This window comes from Nerophis ophidion, linkage group LG10 (assembly GCF_033978795.1).
Source record: "Nerophis ophidion isolate RoL-2023_Sa linkage group LG10, RoL_Noph_v1.0, whole genome shotgun sequence".
Lineage (NCBI taxonomy): Eukaryota > Metazoa > Chordata > Actinopteri > Syngnathiformes > Syngnathidae > Nerophis > Nerophis ophidion.
The window spans coordinates 21431954-21451038 of record NC_084620.1 but is presented as its reverse complement, the minus strand read 5'-3'; the positions used below and the strand labels follow the sequence as shown (position 1 = coordinate 21451038).

Below are 19085 nucleotides of genomic sequence, written 5' to 3'. Positions count from 1 at the left end.
ACACAAAATATCCCAACTGCATTATGCCAGATATATATATATTTATTTATTTATCTTTTTTTTTTTTTTTTTAAGTACAGCAATAGTTCCTTTCCCTAGTTATATATATATTTTTTTAAAGAGTAATTCCACTACTAATGAAATAACTTTTTTGGTAAAGTAACAATTGATTAATTACTTTTTAAAAGCTTGTCACACAGCATCACGAAGCAGTTAGCAGGTTGGTGTTCCTGGCTAAAATAAGTGTGTGTATGTCCTACAATAATGTTTGCCTATAAAAACACTGTTGTTAAAAGTCAATTATTGTCTTGTTGCTGCTGACGTCTAAACATGTGCGCACTTCATTTCACATTTTACTCTTTTTTTGTTTTTATTAACTGAAAAAAGTTGGAATAGCTATATTTTTTCTTAAAGTAGATTGGAGATTGATCTGACTTTTCTTATATTATTTACAATGCTTTTTTATTTTTTCTTATCTCAAAACACCTCTTAAGTTGAGATCCTAGTATTCAAAACCTACTTTTCTTACTTGTTGGCACTTGTTTTTGTTATCCCCTTAAAGTCCCGAAACTTTTCAATCAAAGCATGGTGGAGATATTTAGTTACGCCAATGGATATTTCCATTTATGGCAGGGGTAGGGAACCTATGGCTCTAGAGCCAGATGTGGCTCTTTTAATGACTGCATCTGGCTCTCAGATAAATCTTAGCTGATATCGCTTAACATGATAAGTAATGAATAATTCCGCTGGTAATCGCAGCGTTAAAAATAACGTTCAAATTACAAAACATTCTCATGCATTTTAATTCAACCATCCATTTTCTATCGCACCTGTTCAAGAAGTCGCATCAATGGTAAGAAGTGTTATATTTATTATTGGTTAGCTTTAGAATAACAATGTTATTAAAAATTATTATTATACTCTAAAAATGTTGGTCTTAAAAATGCACGTTGTAAGTGTTAAAAAAATATTATATGGCTCTCACGGAAATACATTTTGAAATATTTGGCTTTCATGGCTCTCTCAGCCAAAAAGGTTCCCGACCCCTGATTTATGGGTTACTTTATAGGCCAAACTATATCGGGATATGAGTTTTGACCCATTTCGCCTCGTGCTAACACAGTTTAGGGATAATAAAAATGAATAAAGAAATTGTGATATTTGAGACATTTTATATTCCTACTAAAATGTTTCTGTGCTGCAAAACCTTTTATGTGCTACCAATTTTGTTCATTTATTAGCTACTAAAAAGTGACACAGTACATATCAGCAGTTGTGATATCCGTCATCCCGTTTGACAGCGACAAACAAAACAAATATGCCCAATTCCATCATTTGTTAGGTTAACAATGGGAGGATCATAAGTAAGATAAAAATGTAGCACCCCATTATGAAGACAATATTTGCAGTAGATCATGTCTTAGACCATTTACCCACAAGGTAATCAGTTGAAAAGCTTGTGTTTTTTAGATGGATCACTGTGATGTCTCACTTATTTTTGAACGCGCTCAGATTCCGTCTCTGTCTATTTACAAACAACTCCCTAAGTCTCTTGTTTGCTTCCCCCAATCACCGATGGCGCCTTTGCTCCTTTCTTGATGTATGCCTTTTGCCTTTTCCCTCTCATCCTATTTTCCATCTCGGCTTTTATCCTTTTGCTTATCTTCCTCGGCACACACGCTCCCTCACATTTGTTCTCTCTGACGGCCTCTTTTGTCCCTTGGACTCGATCATTAAGGCCTTTTTTGTTTTAAAGCTTTAAATCATTAACTCTTACAGCACGAGACCGCAGCACTCTTTAACTTTCAGGGTATTTGACCTTGATTGAGGCAAAAAACCCAATTTGGAATGAAGTCTGAAACACAATGGATGAGACATTTGAGGTTTTTTGTCAAAAACTTTTCACTGGTCATAGTGTTCTGGAACTTTAAGAATTCAATTTTTAAGGACCTTCATTCGAGCAAAATCCTTTTCATTTTGAACTTAGCATGAACCAAATATTAATATTAGCAGCCGAGTCCATTGTTGGTTGCAAATAATTTCAGTGATTGATCAGACAATATCTGAGGTAAACAATCCCTTGGATTAGGATTAGATAAATCAATTTGGAAAAGCAAACAAAAAGACGCTGAAACTAACATCCAAACAGTGTTTTCTGTTTGAACGTTCTGGTGGAAGACACCTGCCGTTTTGTTTGACAGATTCCCCACTTCAAAATTATAGCCCCTCGACACGAAGATTCCAACTGGCTTTCACTAAATGAACATCCCTAACTCACTTCTTTGTCTTTTAATTGAAGCTCTTCATAACTGACAAAAGTAGAACTTGGTTAGGTCAGTTGGTCAGTTGGTCAGCTAGTTCAAAATGCTGATTATCGGTTCTGCTAGACACCGACCTCTATTTAATAATACAACTCTAACATTTGACAACCAAACAATTAAACAAGGCGACACGGTAAAGAATCTGGGTATTATCTTTGAGCCAACTCTCTCCTTTGAGTCACACATTAAAAGCGTTACTAAAACGGCCTTCTTTCATCTCCGTAATATCGCTAAAATTCGCTCCATTCTGTCCACTAAAGACGCTGAGATCATTATCCATGCGTTTGTTACGTCTCGCCTCGACTACTGTAACGTATTATTAACGGGTCTCCCCATGTCTAGCATTAAAAGATTACAGTTGGTACAAAATGCGGAGAAGAACAAGAAAGTTTGATCATATTACGCCTATACTGGCTCACCTGCACTGGCTTCCTGTGCACTTAAGATGTGACTTTAAGGTTTTACTACTTACGTATAAAATACTACACGGTCTAGCTCCATCCTATCTTGCCGATTGTATTGTACCATATGTCCCGGCAGGAAATCTGCGTTCAAAGGACTCCGGCTTATTAGTGATTCCCAAAGCCCAATAAAAGTCTGCGGGCTATAGAGCGTTTTCATTTCGGGCTCCAGTACTCTGGAATGCCCTCCCGGTAACAGTTCGAGATGCCACCTCAGTAGAAACATTTAAGTCTCACCTTAAAACTCATTTGTATACTCTAACCTTTAAATAGACTCCCTTTTAGCTGATCCGCCTCCACTTGGGATGTTTTCCTGCTGGCTCCGCTGTGAACGGGACTCTCGCTGCTGTGTTGGATCCGCTTTGGACTGGACTCTCGCGACTGTGTTGGATCCATTATGGATTGAACTTTCACAGTATCATGTTAGACCCGCTCGACGTCCATTGCTTTCCTCCTCTCCAAGGTTCTCATAGTCATCATTGTCACCGACGTCCCACTGGGCGTGAGTTTTCTTTGCCCTAATGTGGGCCTACCGAGGATGTCGTTGTGGTTTGTGCAGCCCTTTGAGACACAAGTGATTTAGGGCTTTATAAGTAAACATTGATTGATTGATTGAATTAGTCTGCTAGTTTAGCTAGGTGAAAAATATAAAATACAATACAGCTTCAGCCCCAAATTTAGTCTGAAGATGTGCATCCCATCTAGTGCATTATTTCAAATGTTCTAATAGTGTGGATTTCACCAGGCTACCCAGTTATCTTGTTATCAGTCATCTTACTAATGTCTGAGTAGACAATGCTCCATCAGTTGATTTCTGACATGGTCATATGAATATCAATACCTAGTAAAATCGTAAATGTCATCGTTTACATGGGCTGTTTGCAACATTTACACAGATGCCCACAGTAGGGGGCGCCAGCTTTCCAATGTATTTTACAAAGTATATCCAGCCCTCTCACGGCTTCTCGTCAATGACGACATTTTTAAGTACGTATGTAAAACCAGCACACACATTAGCTTTAGGTGTTTTTAGCTAATATTAGCAATTTGGATAGCCAGCATTAGTTGTCATTGAATGTATCTTTTTTCATAACAACAACATGACAGTAAATTGTTTGTTGCTTCTCTGGGACTGCTTTTGTATTTGTGCACACACTCCCTGCGCGTACGTGTTAACGGGACCGGGTGAGTGACCGCCGTAAACACCAATCATTTTATTCGGGCCGATAAAATATTTTATTACATCCATTTTGTAGTTGTGAACAATATAGACAATTGTCAAACAATTGTGTTCTGTTAAACCACTAAAGGTAAGGTGATGTTCTTATTATATGTTTTGCTTTGAAAAATGGTACTGTGAGGAAGTATTGTTTGATGCTGCTGTTTCTTCCTTTGAAAGCAATCATCATCTCATCCACTGAGTTGTTCTCTTCTGGGACCACCTTCAGGCATTTCTCTCTGAATGAATCTAGCCATGGTCTGATTTTCCAGAGTTTATCCTTGTTCTCTGTCTCAGACACTGTCAAGTTATTGACTAGATGTAAGGATGTCAACAGAGCCTGGAATCTGTTGCGGGATATCACATCAGCAACCGGGGGTACCGTGTATCTGTTTCCCAGTACATGCGACTTCCTGGCATCTGTACGAGGCCCATCTTCAAATACATGCCCATCATCTTCTCCATTTCCTTTGCACTGGTGTTTAGAGGTGTCCCTTTTGTTTGATGGTTGTATTCATTTGTCTGTGATGCCAGAGAATGAATCATGTCTGTGGACACAAACTGACGGGAGTATTCCAGTGGTGTGCGTAGTGTGGTCACGTCTTCAGTCAGTCAGTGATTGACCATTGCATGGGGGTTGGCTGGATGGCAAACTGATACCCCATTACTACCCTATTAGTACCCAAGTACCCTATTCACAAACCAAACAATACTGTCTGGCTGACCTTATTATCATCCTAAAAGGAATTCATTCACCTGTACACAAAGGAACCTGTTCTGGTGGTGAATTACCAATCTATATTCCCAACACCATCCTTGAACAAAATAACCTGTTTTATAAAGTTGCAAAAGCCTTCTAATAAAAACTGTTCTTAACTTTTAGTTTGCAAAAGTAATGTACAAATGTGCGCAAAGAGAAGGAAAACATGAACCTACCTATCCATATGCTTATCAAATCAAATCAACTTTATTTATAAAGCACTTTTAAAATTTACCACAGGGGTAGCCAAAGTGCTGTACAATGGACAGGTTAAAAAATAATACGAAGACCGAGCAAACAACACAACACAAACAGAACATGATAAGAAATAAATAAATAAAACATAAAAACAGGTTCACAGCAGGTGTATAATGGGGCGCCATTGCAAGATGGATATCACTTAGTGTTAAAAGCCAAGGAATAAAAGTATGTTCTTAAGAGAGATTTAAAAACGGGAAGAGAGGAGGCTTGTCTAACACTCAGAGGTAGGTCGTTCCAGAGCTTGGGAGCAGCAGCGGCAAATGCTTTGTCACCTCTAAGCTTCAGCCTTGTGTCAGGGACCGTCAGTAGCAGCTGATCGGCTGATCTTAGGGATCAAGTGGGGCAGTAAGGCTGAAGGAGGTCGGAGAGATATGTTGGCACGAGGTTGTTTAGACATTTAAAAACAAATAGAAGGAGTTTAAAATTGATTCGATAACGCACAGGGAGCCAGTGAAGGGACGCTAGTATAGGGGTGATGTGCTCACGTCTGCGGGTCTGTGTTAGCAGACGAGCAGCAGAGTTTTGCACGAGCTGCAGGCGGGCGAGGGAGGCCCGGTTAATGCCTACATACAGGGCATTGCAGTAGTCTAAACGATTCGAGATAAAGACGTGAATTAATTTCTCAAAGTCATGTCCTGATAGAAGCGGTTTCACTTTCGCTATTTGGCATAATTGATAAAAGCTTTTTTGAACGACGCTGCTGATTTGTTTTTCGAATTTAAAATCTGAGTCGAACTTTACTCCCAGGTTTGTCACACAGTCGCTGAGATACGGGGTCAGAGTGCCGAGGTCAACGTTGGGGGAGGGAGAGCGACTTGGACCGAACAACATAACTTCTGTTTTGTCTTCATTTAGACTCAGGAAGTTAGCTGAAAGCTAGGCTTTGATGTCGTGTAGGCAGTCAATGAGACATTGAACCGTGTTATTTTGTGCCATGGGAAAATAGATCTGGCAATCATCGGCATAAAAATGAAATGCATTACCATAATTTCCTAAAAATAGAACCAAGGGGGAGAAGGTAAAGCGCGAATAAGATTGGGGCAAGGATTGAGCCCTGGGGGACTCATTATCATAAATACCATTATCATCCTAGAACAACAAAGTTTTATTAAGTTGCAGCAGCACAAAGCAAATATGCATAGTTCAGTTTAGCCTTCTGCCTAACTAAATGTTTTTTTTTTACTTTTAGTTTGCAATAATTAAGTGCAAATGTGCACAGACAGAAAGAATACGTGTGTGTAAACTAAAATATATTGTAGATTCCTGACAAAACATATCTATTTAGACTACACAGTATCCTGGTAGGTTAACTAGTCACAAGGGAATATTTGCTACCACATTGACATGTTCTAGAGTCAGACAATATAAAGATCGCAGTAAAAAATATTAGATGCAATCTACTTACATTGATTTGATCAATTTGGTCCAGTAAAGAAAAGGGTTGTCAGTCTGCGAAGATTTTCAAATTGTGTGAGGTTCTATAGCCTGTGGGTGGTCTGTAATACAAATTTCGAATGTAAAGTCATTGTGAGACTGAACAAAAGACCCCAATGACTATGTCATTGGGGTCTTTTGGGGGGGATGAAAAAACTTTTAACCCTTTTTTGAATAAAATAAAAATGTTGTAAATATATCACTGAGGGTCTTAGAGGGTTAAATTGATTGTATGTAAAATAAAAAACATGTGTATGAAAGTGACTGTTTCAAACTTGTTCAGTGTTACATTTTTAAAACCCCCCAAAAATAAGAGAATTGACTAGCTTATGTTACTATTAGTAGTTTAAGAGAATACATATCGACTTGTCCAGTGTGTACGCTGCCTTCCGCCCGAGTGAAGCTGGTATAGGCTCCGGCCCCCTTGCAACCCCAAGAGGGACAAGCTTTAGAAAATGGATGGAACAGAACATCTATATTTTTAAAGTTTTTCACAAGTGTTAATTATTTTGAATAAAAATTGATTGTCGGTCAGAGGATTTTTTTTGGCGTTTAAGCTCGTCACTCAGCGGTTCCACACATACATGCAGGGAACGCGTGTAATCACACAAATGCAGTCAATGAGAAGCAACTAACAATTTGCAGTCTTGTTGTTACATCCAATGATAGCTAACATTAGCTATCCATATTGATATAGCTAACATCATTAGACAACAAATTATGTGTGACTGTGTGTCACGTAATATGTTGTAGAGGTTCATTTAGCCTACTGACGTGTATTTATAAATGCTTGATTTCTATAGGCTAGTAAGGTAAAGTATTGTACCTGACAAGTTTCGGCTACCTTGCTTCTGCAGCCTTCATCAGAGGGGTCACGTGATGTTAGCGTGACGTTGTCTGTGACGTGTTATATGGATTGTTCCATCCCACCTGAAGTGGTGGGATGACAGCTTCTCCTGGTGAGCGCCGGGGGTAGGGCCGGGCGCCCCCTGTCGTCTGGACGTCTACCAAACGGCCGGGGGCCCTAGATGTTCATTCATTATCCGTTCGATTTCTGGGTCCAGGGGGAAACGTTGTTTAAATCCACTCCTTTTCTCGGTTAACTGCTCTACAATGATGTTGATCTTGTTCACCGTGCATCATATTCTTTCTCTCACCAAGGCATTTCGTGCTTTTCTTACAATTCGTTCCGCGTTCATTGTCGGAATTGGGTTTTTGATCCCCAAGCTTGTTGGAACAACTCTTTCCTTTCTGCAACGTAATGTGAATCTCAAGTGGTTGCGGAAGCGGGCCAGTTTGTGTTCCAGTTGTTCCAAACAACGGAGTTCTATATGTGTTATATTTATATATTATATATTTTATATGGAGCAATCCATATAACACGTCACAGACAACGTCACGCTAACATCACGTGACACCTCTGATGAAGGCTGCAGAAGCAAGGTAGCCGAAACTTGTCAGGTACGAAACTTTACCCTACTAGCCTATATAAATCAACCATTTATCAATGTGTGTCACGTACGTGTGTATTCTTTAAGTGTTAAAGCTGCATGAGTGTGGACTATAGTGCTTCAAACACATGGGAAAGTTAGCGCCCTCTCGGCATCCATGTAAAGCAGCACGTGTTTTTTATTTATTTACTGTCATTTATTATAGAGAACTTGATAATATTGATTTATTCATCTGTAAAATGAACTGTGAGTTACATTCTTCAGATCACGGTTGCCCAAAGTGGGGCCCAGTCATTTTATTTGGCTTCTGGCTGATTTCTTTCAAGGTCAGACAATCATTGATGGCATGTCCACAGGGCTAACTAGTTGGCATCTATCAAACGCGACAATCTCCAATACCATATATCAAAAGAAACTCCAATAGCTACTCTAATTTTCCTTCTCTCTTTGTCCAGTCATTTTTTACTGGTTGCTTTCTCTTGTCCACACCTACCTGAGTACTTTCAAAAGCACCTCTCCAGTGTTAAAATAATCTCCATTCGCACGAGTGAAGTTTAGAAACATTTTAGATTTTTTTCGGCTTCAGATCCAATTCGATTTCGAGTACTAATCCAATACTTTGACTATAGGTTATAGAACTGAAGATGTTGAGTTGAGTTGAGTTGAGTTGAGTTTAAGTTTATTTCGAACATGCATGCATACGACATGATACATCAAAATTTCCAGTTTCTCTTTTCAACATGTTCGAAAAGGAGTAGGAAGAAGCAGAGCTTATTTAATCCTACCCCTTTTCCTTTACATAACACTTGCTAAAACGTTTGTTCACTTCCTGTTCTCAATGTAATCACTCTATATTCCATAAGTACTCACAATAAAAATAAATGAATAAATAATTGGTGAAGTAAGTTTTATTCCATACGATGAGATAAGTAAGATTATTTTGAGAATGAAAGAATGAATGGGTGAATAAATTCAAAATGTTTATCTTTGTTCTTCTTTTTTGTACTTTGTAAACACTTTAAGTTTTAAGAGTTTCTTGAAGTGAATCATATTAGTACATTGTTTGGTTGCTTTGCTTAATCCATTCCATAATTTAATTCCACATACTGATATACTGAAGGTCTTAAGTGTTGCGCGTGCGTACAAATGTTTTAATTTACATTTTTCTCAAAGATTATATTTCTCCTCTTTTGTTGAGAAGAATTGTTGTATATTCTTGGGAAGCAGGTTATAGTTTGCTTTGTGTACAATTTTAGCTGTTTGTAATTTCACTATGTTGTGGAATTTCAGTATCTTTGATTCAATAAATAAAGGATTTGTATGTTCTCTATATCCAACATTATGTATTATTCTAACTGATCTTTTTTGTAACACTGTTAGTGAATGAAGTGTACTTTTGTAATTATTTCCCCATATTTCTACACAGTAACTCAGATATGGTAACACTAGTGAGCAGTAGAGAATAAAAAGTGATTTTTGGTCTTGAACATATTTGGCTTTATTCATTATTGACGTGTTTCTTGCTACTTTATGTAGTATATTTTTTACATGAGATTTCCAGTTCAATTTATCATCAATCATTATACCTAAACATTTGGTTTCATTTACTCTTTCAATTTCTATTCCGTCTATTTGTATTTGGCCCTGCGATGAGGTGGCGACTTGTCCAGGGTGTACCCCGCCTTCCGCCCGATTGTAGCTGAGATAGGCGCCAGCACCCCCCGCGACCCCAAAAAAGGGAATAAGCGGTAGAAAATGGATGGGATGGATTTGTATTTGTGTTTGACTTTCTCTTCTACTGCTACCAAATAGCATTATTATAGTTTTACTGAGATTCAATGATAGTCTGTTTTTGTCCAACCATTTTTTTAATTTGTTCATTTCTTCTGTTATTATTTGTATTATCTTCTGTGTGTTCTCTCCTGAACAAAACGTTGTTGCAAACAATACTATCTTTAAATCTCTTGTAACTTTACAAATGTCATTTATATAGAGATTGAATAATTTAGGTCCTAGTATTGATCCCCGAGGTACACCACAGGTTATATTTAGCGTTTTAGAAGTGTGTTCGCCTTGTTTCACGTATTGTTTCCTGTTCGTTAGATAACTTCTTATCCAATTTAAGACTAACCCTCTGATACCATATCATTGTCGTTTTTTTATTAAAATATTGTGATTAATTGCGTCAAATGCTTTTGTTAGATCCATAAACACTGCTGCCACACATTTTTTACCATCTATTGCATTGGTAATTTCTTCTGTAATTTCAATTAAAGCCATTGAAGTTGAAATATTAGCTCTGTATCCATATTGGTTCTCTTCGAGTATTCTATTTTTATTTATGAAACTCTCTAATCTGTTATTGAACAGTTTTTCAATGATTTTAGAAAATTGTGGAAGTAAAGAAACAGGACTATAATTTGTAAATAGATGTTTGTCTCCAGTCTTATAAATTGGTGCAACTTTAGCTATTTTCATTTTGTTTGGAAATGTACCTGTTAGAAATGATAGGTTACTAATATACCTTAATGGTCCTGAGATCTCTTCAATAACCTTTTTTATCGTTTTCATATAAATTCCGTTACAATCAGTTGAAGTCTTAAATTTAATTTTTTTTCACAATTGTTACTATTTCCTCCTGTGTCACATTTCTGAGGAACATTGAGTTGGGATTTCGCTCTATGGTATCATTATAGTCCTCAATTGAAACTGGGTCTGGAATCCTTTCTTCCAATTTTGGTCCAATATTTACAAAGTAAATATTAAAGCTTTCAACTACTTCCTTAATGTTGTCATTATGTTTATTTCCATTTAAGAAGTATCGCGGTAATCCCTCTTAGTGCCATTTCTAATAATGCTATTGAGAATGCCCCATGTTGCACTCATATTATTTATGTTCCTGTCCAATAATTCACTGTAATATTCTTTTCTACATGATCGTTGTATGTTTGTTAACTTGTTTTTATACATTTTGTACTTAATTTCGGCCTCTGTAGTTCTTTTGCTATAAATGTTCTATATAGTGTATTCTTCTTCTTACAAGCATTTTTTTAATCCTTTTGTCATCCATGGTTGATTATTCTTTCTCTGGTTACTGCTGAGTTGTTTCCATGGACAATGTTTGTCATAAAGTATTATGAACCTGTTTAAGAAATGTTCATATGCTTCATCAACCTCTTCTTCATTGTACACTTTGTCCCAATGTTTGATTGTAAGCAACTGAAGTAAAACAAAACATATTTTTGTTAAGCTTATTTTATAAAATTTACAATTTGCTATTATTGTAGTAAATAATATGATGTATTTGTGGTATTAAACATTGATTTTATTTTTTTTAACAAAACAAAGTGACTAAATTAAACAAAAGCAAAAACTACTATTGGCTCCCATTTTAAACATTTGGGTTTTGTTCCTAAATCCAGATTATTCTTAACAAAAACAAGCCTAAAGATGTTTTTTTTGATAATAACAACAAGAAAAATATATCTGATCACTTCAGTGTTGTTTACATACTGATAATATACTCGATGGCCAAGATTGTATTGACATCTGGATCAACCACTCATACTTTACATTGAAGCTTTAGCGGCTTGCTTCCATAGTCATCCTGTTCAATGCGTGTGCGTGCGTGCGTGCATGTGTTTTAGTTATTTCTCTTAGTTTATTTTCTGCCATGTGATTAGTATTTTTCAAGCAGCTTTGCACTGTGGTCAGACGATAATTTTGCTGCATCTCAAATGGCAAGACACACACCCTTCTGGATTTCATGTAACTCCTGCATGTGTGTCTCCCTGAGCGTGCATCCTTTGAAGGGATCTTGCTGGTGTCAATTGTGACAAGAAGAGGGTTTGTTAGAACCTCTATTGCCTGTTGTGCTACAAGGCACTCCGATTGGTATAGACCACGTCAGGTTCGCCCTGCAGTATCGCACCAATCAAAATCCTCAGATTGAGCTGAAATGGAAATTGAAAAGTGTAATGCTGCAAGTTAAATGTGATATTTGTAATCCTATACAACACTAAATCCCTGGCGTTTATTTCTTTCAGATATTTCCAAATGTCAACCTCTCATACTAAGCAGTTGTTCTTTTCTCCACTTTGGTCAATCAATTGTGTGTGTGTCTTTGCTGGCCCTGTGTCTATCGTTAACGTAATTCATATTAGTCCTCCTAATGATTCATTGCGTGCAAAACAAGCTACGAGGCTGTTAAACTTTTGGTGGGACTGCACTTCATCACTTTCATCCCTATTGATCCTCAAAAGGTAAGTAAAAGAGTGAGGGGAGGGCTGATGAAGTGGAAAAAAAGGAGGGAAGGCAGTTCGTTTTGAATGTCTCACACCTTCTCTACGTCTTGGGTAGCCCTGCAAGCTACCAGAGCACTGTTGCTTTTTGGCTATGATTGATGAATCTTCACGAATGTGGCCATTATCATAAAGGCCCTGCCTTGCATTCATCCCCATTATTCTATGTCACTCAAAGCATCGCCACAATCACACTACCACATTCAATTTTAATGCAATTTAGCGGCACCTTTAATGTGGAAACTGAGGATGGATTGGCTTGCGTTTGTGCTCAACATCCAATACAGGAGATGTTATTACCTTCCTTACCACCAAGTGTTTACCATTGAAGGCCATAAATGCTGAGAGGTGAAATACTCGCAGTTGTAAAATCCATACTGTATATCCACAGATTAATAGCCGAGAGGGCTCGTGCACGTGACTAGAGAGACAATATTGGAGTCAGTGGGAAGTAACAAGCTTATTAACTTTGAAAAAAAAGAGGTGGGAAGTGGTTGTTGGAAGTGGCATGTGGCTGCAGCCAAGCAGGAATTTTCCCAAAGTGCTTTAATGCCAAACGGCGTTGACCTTTGTTGTGACGGGGACAAAAGACAGCACACAGTTGAGCTTGAATTTGAGGCGATATGAAACAAACAAATACATTGTAGCAGTCTTGGGCCGTGGGGTTCTTTTGAACCGATAAAGCACACTCAGGCTCGTCGCCAAGTTTACAAACTTTGTATTTGTTTCCACCAAAGTGTCTCTTTTTCCCAAGAAGTTAAGTTAAAGTACTAATGATTGTCATTCACATACTAGATGTGGCAAAATTATTCTCTGCATTTGACCCATCACCCTTGATCATCCCCTGGGAAGTCTCTTGTTTTGGGTCACGTGCCTTCTTCAGCCCAGCCGTGCGTTCCTTCTCCTGGTTTTTCAGCCCCCCTCTGCGATCCCGGACACTGCTAATAAAGAGGCAGGTGATCAGATAACTCGTTCCAGCTGAGGTATCTACTCACCTGTCATCTGCTTCCAGCCGGCTCCTGCGGATGCCCTGTCCACAGGTGACGCATGGACTATACCCCGCCTCCCACATGCCTCCACCGTCAAACTCAGGCCGCGCAGCCGTCTGGCTGCGTCCACTCCCCCCCACCCCTTTGCATAGGAGGGTGAGAGAGGAAGTCAGCCACGGCCATCTGCGTGCCCGACCTGTGGACCACCCGGAAGTTGAAGGGCTACAATGCGAGGTGCCACCAGGTGATCCGCGCGTTGGCATCCTTCATCCGGTGGAGCCACTGGAGCGGTTTGTGGTCCGAACAGAGACTGAAGGCGCGCCCCAACAGGTAATAACGGAGGGCCCCGACCGCCCACCGGATGGCGAGGCACTCCCTCTCCCCCATGCTGTACCTCGCCTCGGTCCGAGAGTTTTCGGCTGATGTACAAGATGGGGCGGTTGACGCCCCCCACCTGCTGGGACAGTACCGTCCCCAGTCCCCTGCCTGACGCGTCCGCCTGCAGACAAAAAGGGATGGTGAAATCAGGCATGCACAGTACCGGTTCCTCGCAATGTGCTGTCTTCACCTTCTCAAACACCCGCTGGCACTGCTTCGTCCACCGGAGCAGCTCGGAGCACCCTTTCGGGTGAGGTCAGTTAGTGGGCTGGTCAAATCCGCGAACCGGGGAATGAACCGGCGGTAATATCCCGCCAGGCCAAAAAACTGCCTCACCTCCTTTTTTGTCTTGGGGAGTGGACAGGCTGCGATCGCCGCTGTTTTATCTACCTGTGGCCGCACCTGTCCCTCCCCAAATGGTACCCCAGATACTGTACCTCCCTCCGGCCAACCGCGCACTTTGCCGGGTTGGCGGTGAGCCCCGCCCGCCTCAAGGACTCGAGCACCGCCCCCACCCGCTGCATGTGCTGTTCCCAGCCGCTACTCTGGATGATATCATCCAGGTATGCGGCCGCGTATACCGCGTGGGAGCACCCGGTCCATGAGGCGCTGGAACGTGGTGGGCGCACCGAACAAACCAAACGGAAGTGTCACAAACTGGTATAAACCTTTCGGAGTGGAGAAGGCCGTTTTTTCCTTGGACTCTGATGATAAGGAAATCTGCCATTAGACCTTGGTTAAATCCAGTGTCGTGAAAAAGCGAGCAGTGCCCAGCCGATCCAGGAGCTCGTCGACCCGGGGAATTGGGTACGCGTCAAAGCGTGAGATTTCATTCACCTTGCGGTAATCCACACAAAAGCATACGGTCCCATCCTTCTTCCCTACCAGAACAATGGGGCTACACCACGCGCTGTGGGATTCTTCTATTACCCCCAATTCCAGCATGTTTTTTAATTCTTCCCGAACTACTTTGCGCTTGTGTTAGGGAAGTCTGTATGGCCGAGACCGCATCGTAACCCCCGGGCTGGTCTCAATGTGATGTTGGATGAGATTCGTGCGGCCGAGCCGAGAGGAGAACACATCAGAAAAGCGCCGCTGCAGCGCAGCAACATCCGCTTTCTGCGCCAACGTGAGCTGATCGTCACAGGGGAGGGGAGGGGAAGGGACAGAGCGCGGGACCTCTGGTCCCAACTCCTCCTCCTCTCTCACTACCGTCACCATGGAAACAGGCTCTGCCTCCTCAGCAAGTTAAGGTGGTAAATTTGGGTGCCTACACCCCGGTCCGAGCGCTGAACCTCATAGTCCACATCCCCCACTTGCCGTGTGACCTCAAAAGGCCCTTGCCAGCGCGCAAGTATTTTAGAGCTGGAACTTGGAAGTAATATAAGTACTTTTTCTCCCGGTGAAAATTTTCTTAGCTGGGCCCCCTTGTTATATGTGCTCTGCTGACGTTCTTGGGCACGGAGCAAATTCTCGCTTGACAAGTGCCCCACCGTGTGGAGTTTTGCGCGCATGTCCAAAACATACTGGATTTCATTTTTGCTGGAGCTCGGGCCTTCCTCCCAGCTTTCCTTAATTATATCCAACACTCCGTGCGGCCTCCGGCCGTACAATAACTCGAAAGGCGTAAAACCTAGGGAGGCCTGGGGTACCTCCCGCATCGCAAACATGAGGGGATCTAGCCATTTATCCCAATTTGGTTTCTCCTCGTGCGTAAACTTACGGATCACGGTTTTCAGCGTTTTGTTCAACCGCTCCACCAGCCCATCTGTTTGTAGGTGATACACACTGGTGCGGATCGCTTTAATTCCCAATAATCCGTAAAGTTCCTTTATCGTGCATGACATAAAGGACGTGCCCTGGTCGGGATTCCGACTCGGGAGATGACCTGAAACAGCGCTTGCGCTACACTCTTTGCAGAGATGGAGCGCAGAGGCACTGCTTCTGGATAGCGCGTTGCGTAATACACTAGGACTAAAACAAAGCGATACCCCCTTGAGCTCGGGTGAAATGGTCCGATGAGGTCCATCCCAATTCTTTCGAATGGGACCTCCATGAGCGGCAATGGGCGCGAGGGCGCCTTCGGGGTGGCCGCTGGCATTCCGGACAGGCAGCGTGCCAGCGGGGCACGTCTGCCCAAATGCCCGGCCAATAAAACCGGACCATGACCCGATTAAGTGTCTTATCATTGCCCATGTGTCGAGCCATAGGGTTCACATGCGTTTCGCTACCAACAACTGGGTGATTTCCTCTCCTGTTTGAGTGTCACGGCTCACTCGGTATAATCTATCTCTCATAATGGAGAAGTGAGCGAATACCCGCGCTGTTCCCGGGCGCATCAGCTGACCGTCGATGAAGTCTACTTGGTCCCAGGCCGCAAGCAAAGTTTCGTCTCGAGACTGCGCGAAGGGAATATTCTCCGTAGGACACCAATAGGGGGCCGGGGTGGGTTCCCGCAAAGCACCCCCTGGTTCCCGCTCGGCAGTGTCAGATGGCCTCGCCTCGCCACTGAGAACTGCGCGGATACTCCCCTTTCGTACTGTCTGTGAACGCATCCCCACACATTGCGTCACTAGAAGGTGAAACCCCGGCCAATTTGTCCCTAATATTATGGGGTGCGTAAGGTGCACACTTACAGCAATGTTAACACTATGCTTTTGTCCCCGAAACCAAATTTCCACTGGTACAATGGGATACGTGTGTACATCCTCATGGATACACCTAATTCGCCCCTGTGTCGCTTGCCTCAACGCCCCGGGTCGAACCAGGTTTTGGTGGATCATGGATTGTTTGCACCCCGAATACACCATTGCCCGGTATGTACTCCCTTGTACCCTTACCGGGACGCAGTACACCACCCCTGGATCGGAGGCGGGTGCTGGGCACCCGACAACCCGCATCACAAGTCCCACTTCCATCAGGGAGCAATCCCTCCTCACGTGACCGGGTTGGCCGCACCCCCAGCACACCGGCCCTGGGGTTCAAGGTGCCATCTGCGGGAGAAGCCACTTTTGCGCAGCGCTGGGATCCTGGACAAAAGGAGGAACAGAGGACAATTTATAACCCCCATAATCCCCATCAATGGTGTTGGACGATGTGTTGTGTTGTGTGTGTGTGCGTGTCCCTGTCCGGGCCGGTGACCTGCTCCATTGCTGCCTCCTGCGTCTGCCCGCTCCGTCTTCGTGGCGCTGGTGTGGGTCTTTTGGCAGTCTTTGGGCTCCCCTCCCAGTGGACCGCTAGGTGGTCCTCGGCCAGGGCCACTACGGCCATCAGGTCCCGCGGGCGATGGTACCGCACCCAAGCGGCCGTTCTGGATGGGATGGCCTCGACGAATTGTTCCAGGAGGATTCGTTCGAACATTTTGCTGTCGGCCTCTTGGGGTTCGAGCCACCGGGTGGCCGCGTCTCTGAGCCGCTGCGCCAGTGCAAACGAGCGATCCTCGGGCCCCAGCCGCATTGCGCAGAACCGGCGTCGATGGTCCTTGGGGTGGCTGCCGACCCGGTCCAAAATTGCACGGCGTAAGCTGGGGAAGTGCACCCGGGCGTGCGTCGGGATATTATGCGCCGCCCGCTGCGCCTCCCCCGCCAGGAACGGCAGCAATTTGACACCCCACTCGGTCTCTGGCCAGCCGTATGCTGCTGCTGTGGCCTCGAAAATGCACAGGAATACCTGCGGGTCTTCTTCCTCTGTCATTCTTTGCATGGATGCTTCTTTTGCCGTGCCTCCCGTCTGGCTCACCAGCGTCTGCAGGATCTGTGTTTGTTGGCGGCTTGCCTCCACCTGCTGGGTGGCCGCTGACACTTCCACCAACACTCTTCCCAGCGCCTCCAGGGGGGTTGGGGCCGTCATCCTTCCTCTGTCCTTGCTTTATTGGGTGCCAGATGTAGCAGTCTTGTGCCGTGGGGTTCTTTTGGACCGATGAAGCACACTCAGGCTCGTCGCCAAGTTTACAAACTTTTTATTTGTTTCCACCAAAGTGTCTCTTTTTCCCAAGAAGTCTCTTGTTTTGGGTCTCGTAACTTCTTCAGCCCAGCCGTGCGTTCCTTCTCTTGGCTTTTCAGCCCCCATCTGCGGTCTCCGACCCTGCTAATAAAGAGACAGGTGATCAGATATCTCGTTCCAGCTGAGGTATCTACTCACCTGTCATCTGTTTCCAGTCGGCTCCTGCGCATGCCCTGTCCAAAGGCGGCGCATGGACCACACCCCGCCTCCCACAACATGTAGCGTTCTTCAACCTACACCGTTACACTGAGTGTAAATTAAAGCTGCTTCAGAGTTATTGCTTGACAAAAGTCAACCACGCTTTGTTTCCAGCTGTCAGCCAGCGCAAACAACGTGTCAAGCAGCGGACTGAGGAGGTTGTGTTGCAATATGCATACTGAACGCACAAATGGGAAGGGGCGTCCTCTGCAGAACCGGCGGGGGATGATGGGAGACGTCAGTTCTACAGCTGTGACTGCATGCACATTTTGTTCAAAAACAATTACTGGCATGAGTTTGTGTGCATGATCAGATCAATCAGTCCTTTTTAAAGGGTTTTTCTTGTGTGTCAAGCAAGCAGGCACCATTTTTCCATAATACTTATTGGTAGTTCCCAATGTAAATTCATTAAAATATTGAATACACATAATTTTTTTTACCTCTTCCTTTTGCTATTATTATTGCCAAAGTAGCAGAGTTCAACAGGTTCAATATCAAAAATTACATATGAGCATAGTTTTCGCAAAATGATGACTACACATGGACAAGTGGCGGTGGTACCCCATAGTGCAACATCCACCGCCACCTGCCACACCGCCACCGATGTGTTAACCAGCACATGGCCTGCTGTGTGGTTTGAGGTTTAATTTGGGATAAACGCTCAGGATATTACAGATTACCACACTCCCGTTTGACCTTCTGTGTCCAGTCAACCAGCCTGGCCGATTCACCAGTATCACAGAATGTTATTTTTCTCAATAAAATTTTTAAGGTTAAATGACTACATATGGTTGCCATAAATGATTCACAGAAATGTGATGAATAAGACAATCTTTGAATTAACATGTGGGCGAAGGAATCTCACAGACACACAAACTCCTGCTGTTGATTGAGGGCAAACTGCCAGCTGTCCCCGTATTTCTCTCTCCTCATCCATATTTGATCCTCCTCATTAAAAGTTGATCACGGAAAAACTCGTGCACACTGACATTTCTTTTGCGTCTTATTCCGCGCCCTCAGACGTGCATTTGTGGCTGGAAAAAGCCAAACAACGCCCACGTGTTAAACGACTGATAGACATTGAGAACACCACAGTTACACTAATACAGTTTGAAGCTTCACTGAAAGTCATCATGACAGTTTTGCAAAAAAAAATCTTCTGTTGCCTTTAAATTTTACAAAAATACTTTATAACACCATGGCATGGCACAATGGTATTTTTGAATAGATGTACAATAAGAAGTTGCTGAAAATGTGCACTCTTGTTTCACTCATTGCGACAAAACTTGTACTTGCGACTTGCTTCCACT

At 42.7% G+C, this 19085-nt stretch overlaps 1 protein-coding gene across 2 annotated transcripts in view; it reads left to right on the top strand.

Annotated features, from left to right (window-relative positions):
- Positions 1-19085, top strand: part of LOC133560376 (fibroblast growth factor 11-like) — a 120331-nt gene that overhangs the window by 66123 nt on the left and 35123 nt on the right. The gene's annotated exons all lie outside the window — the stretch shown is intronic.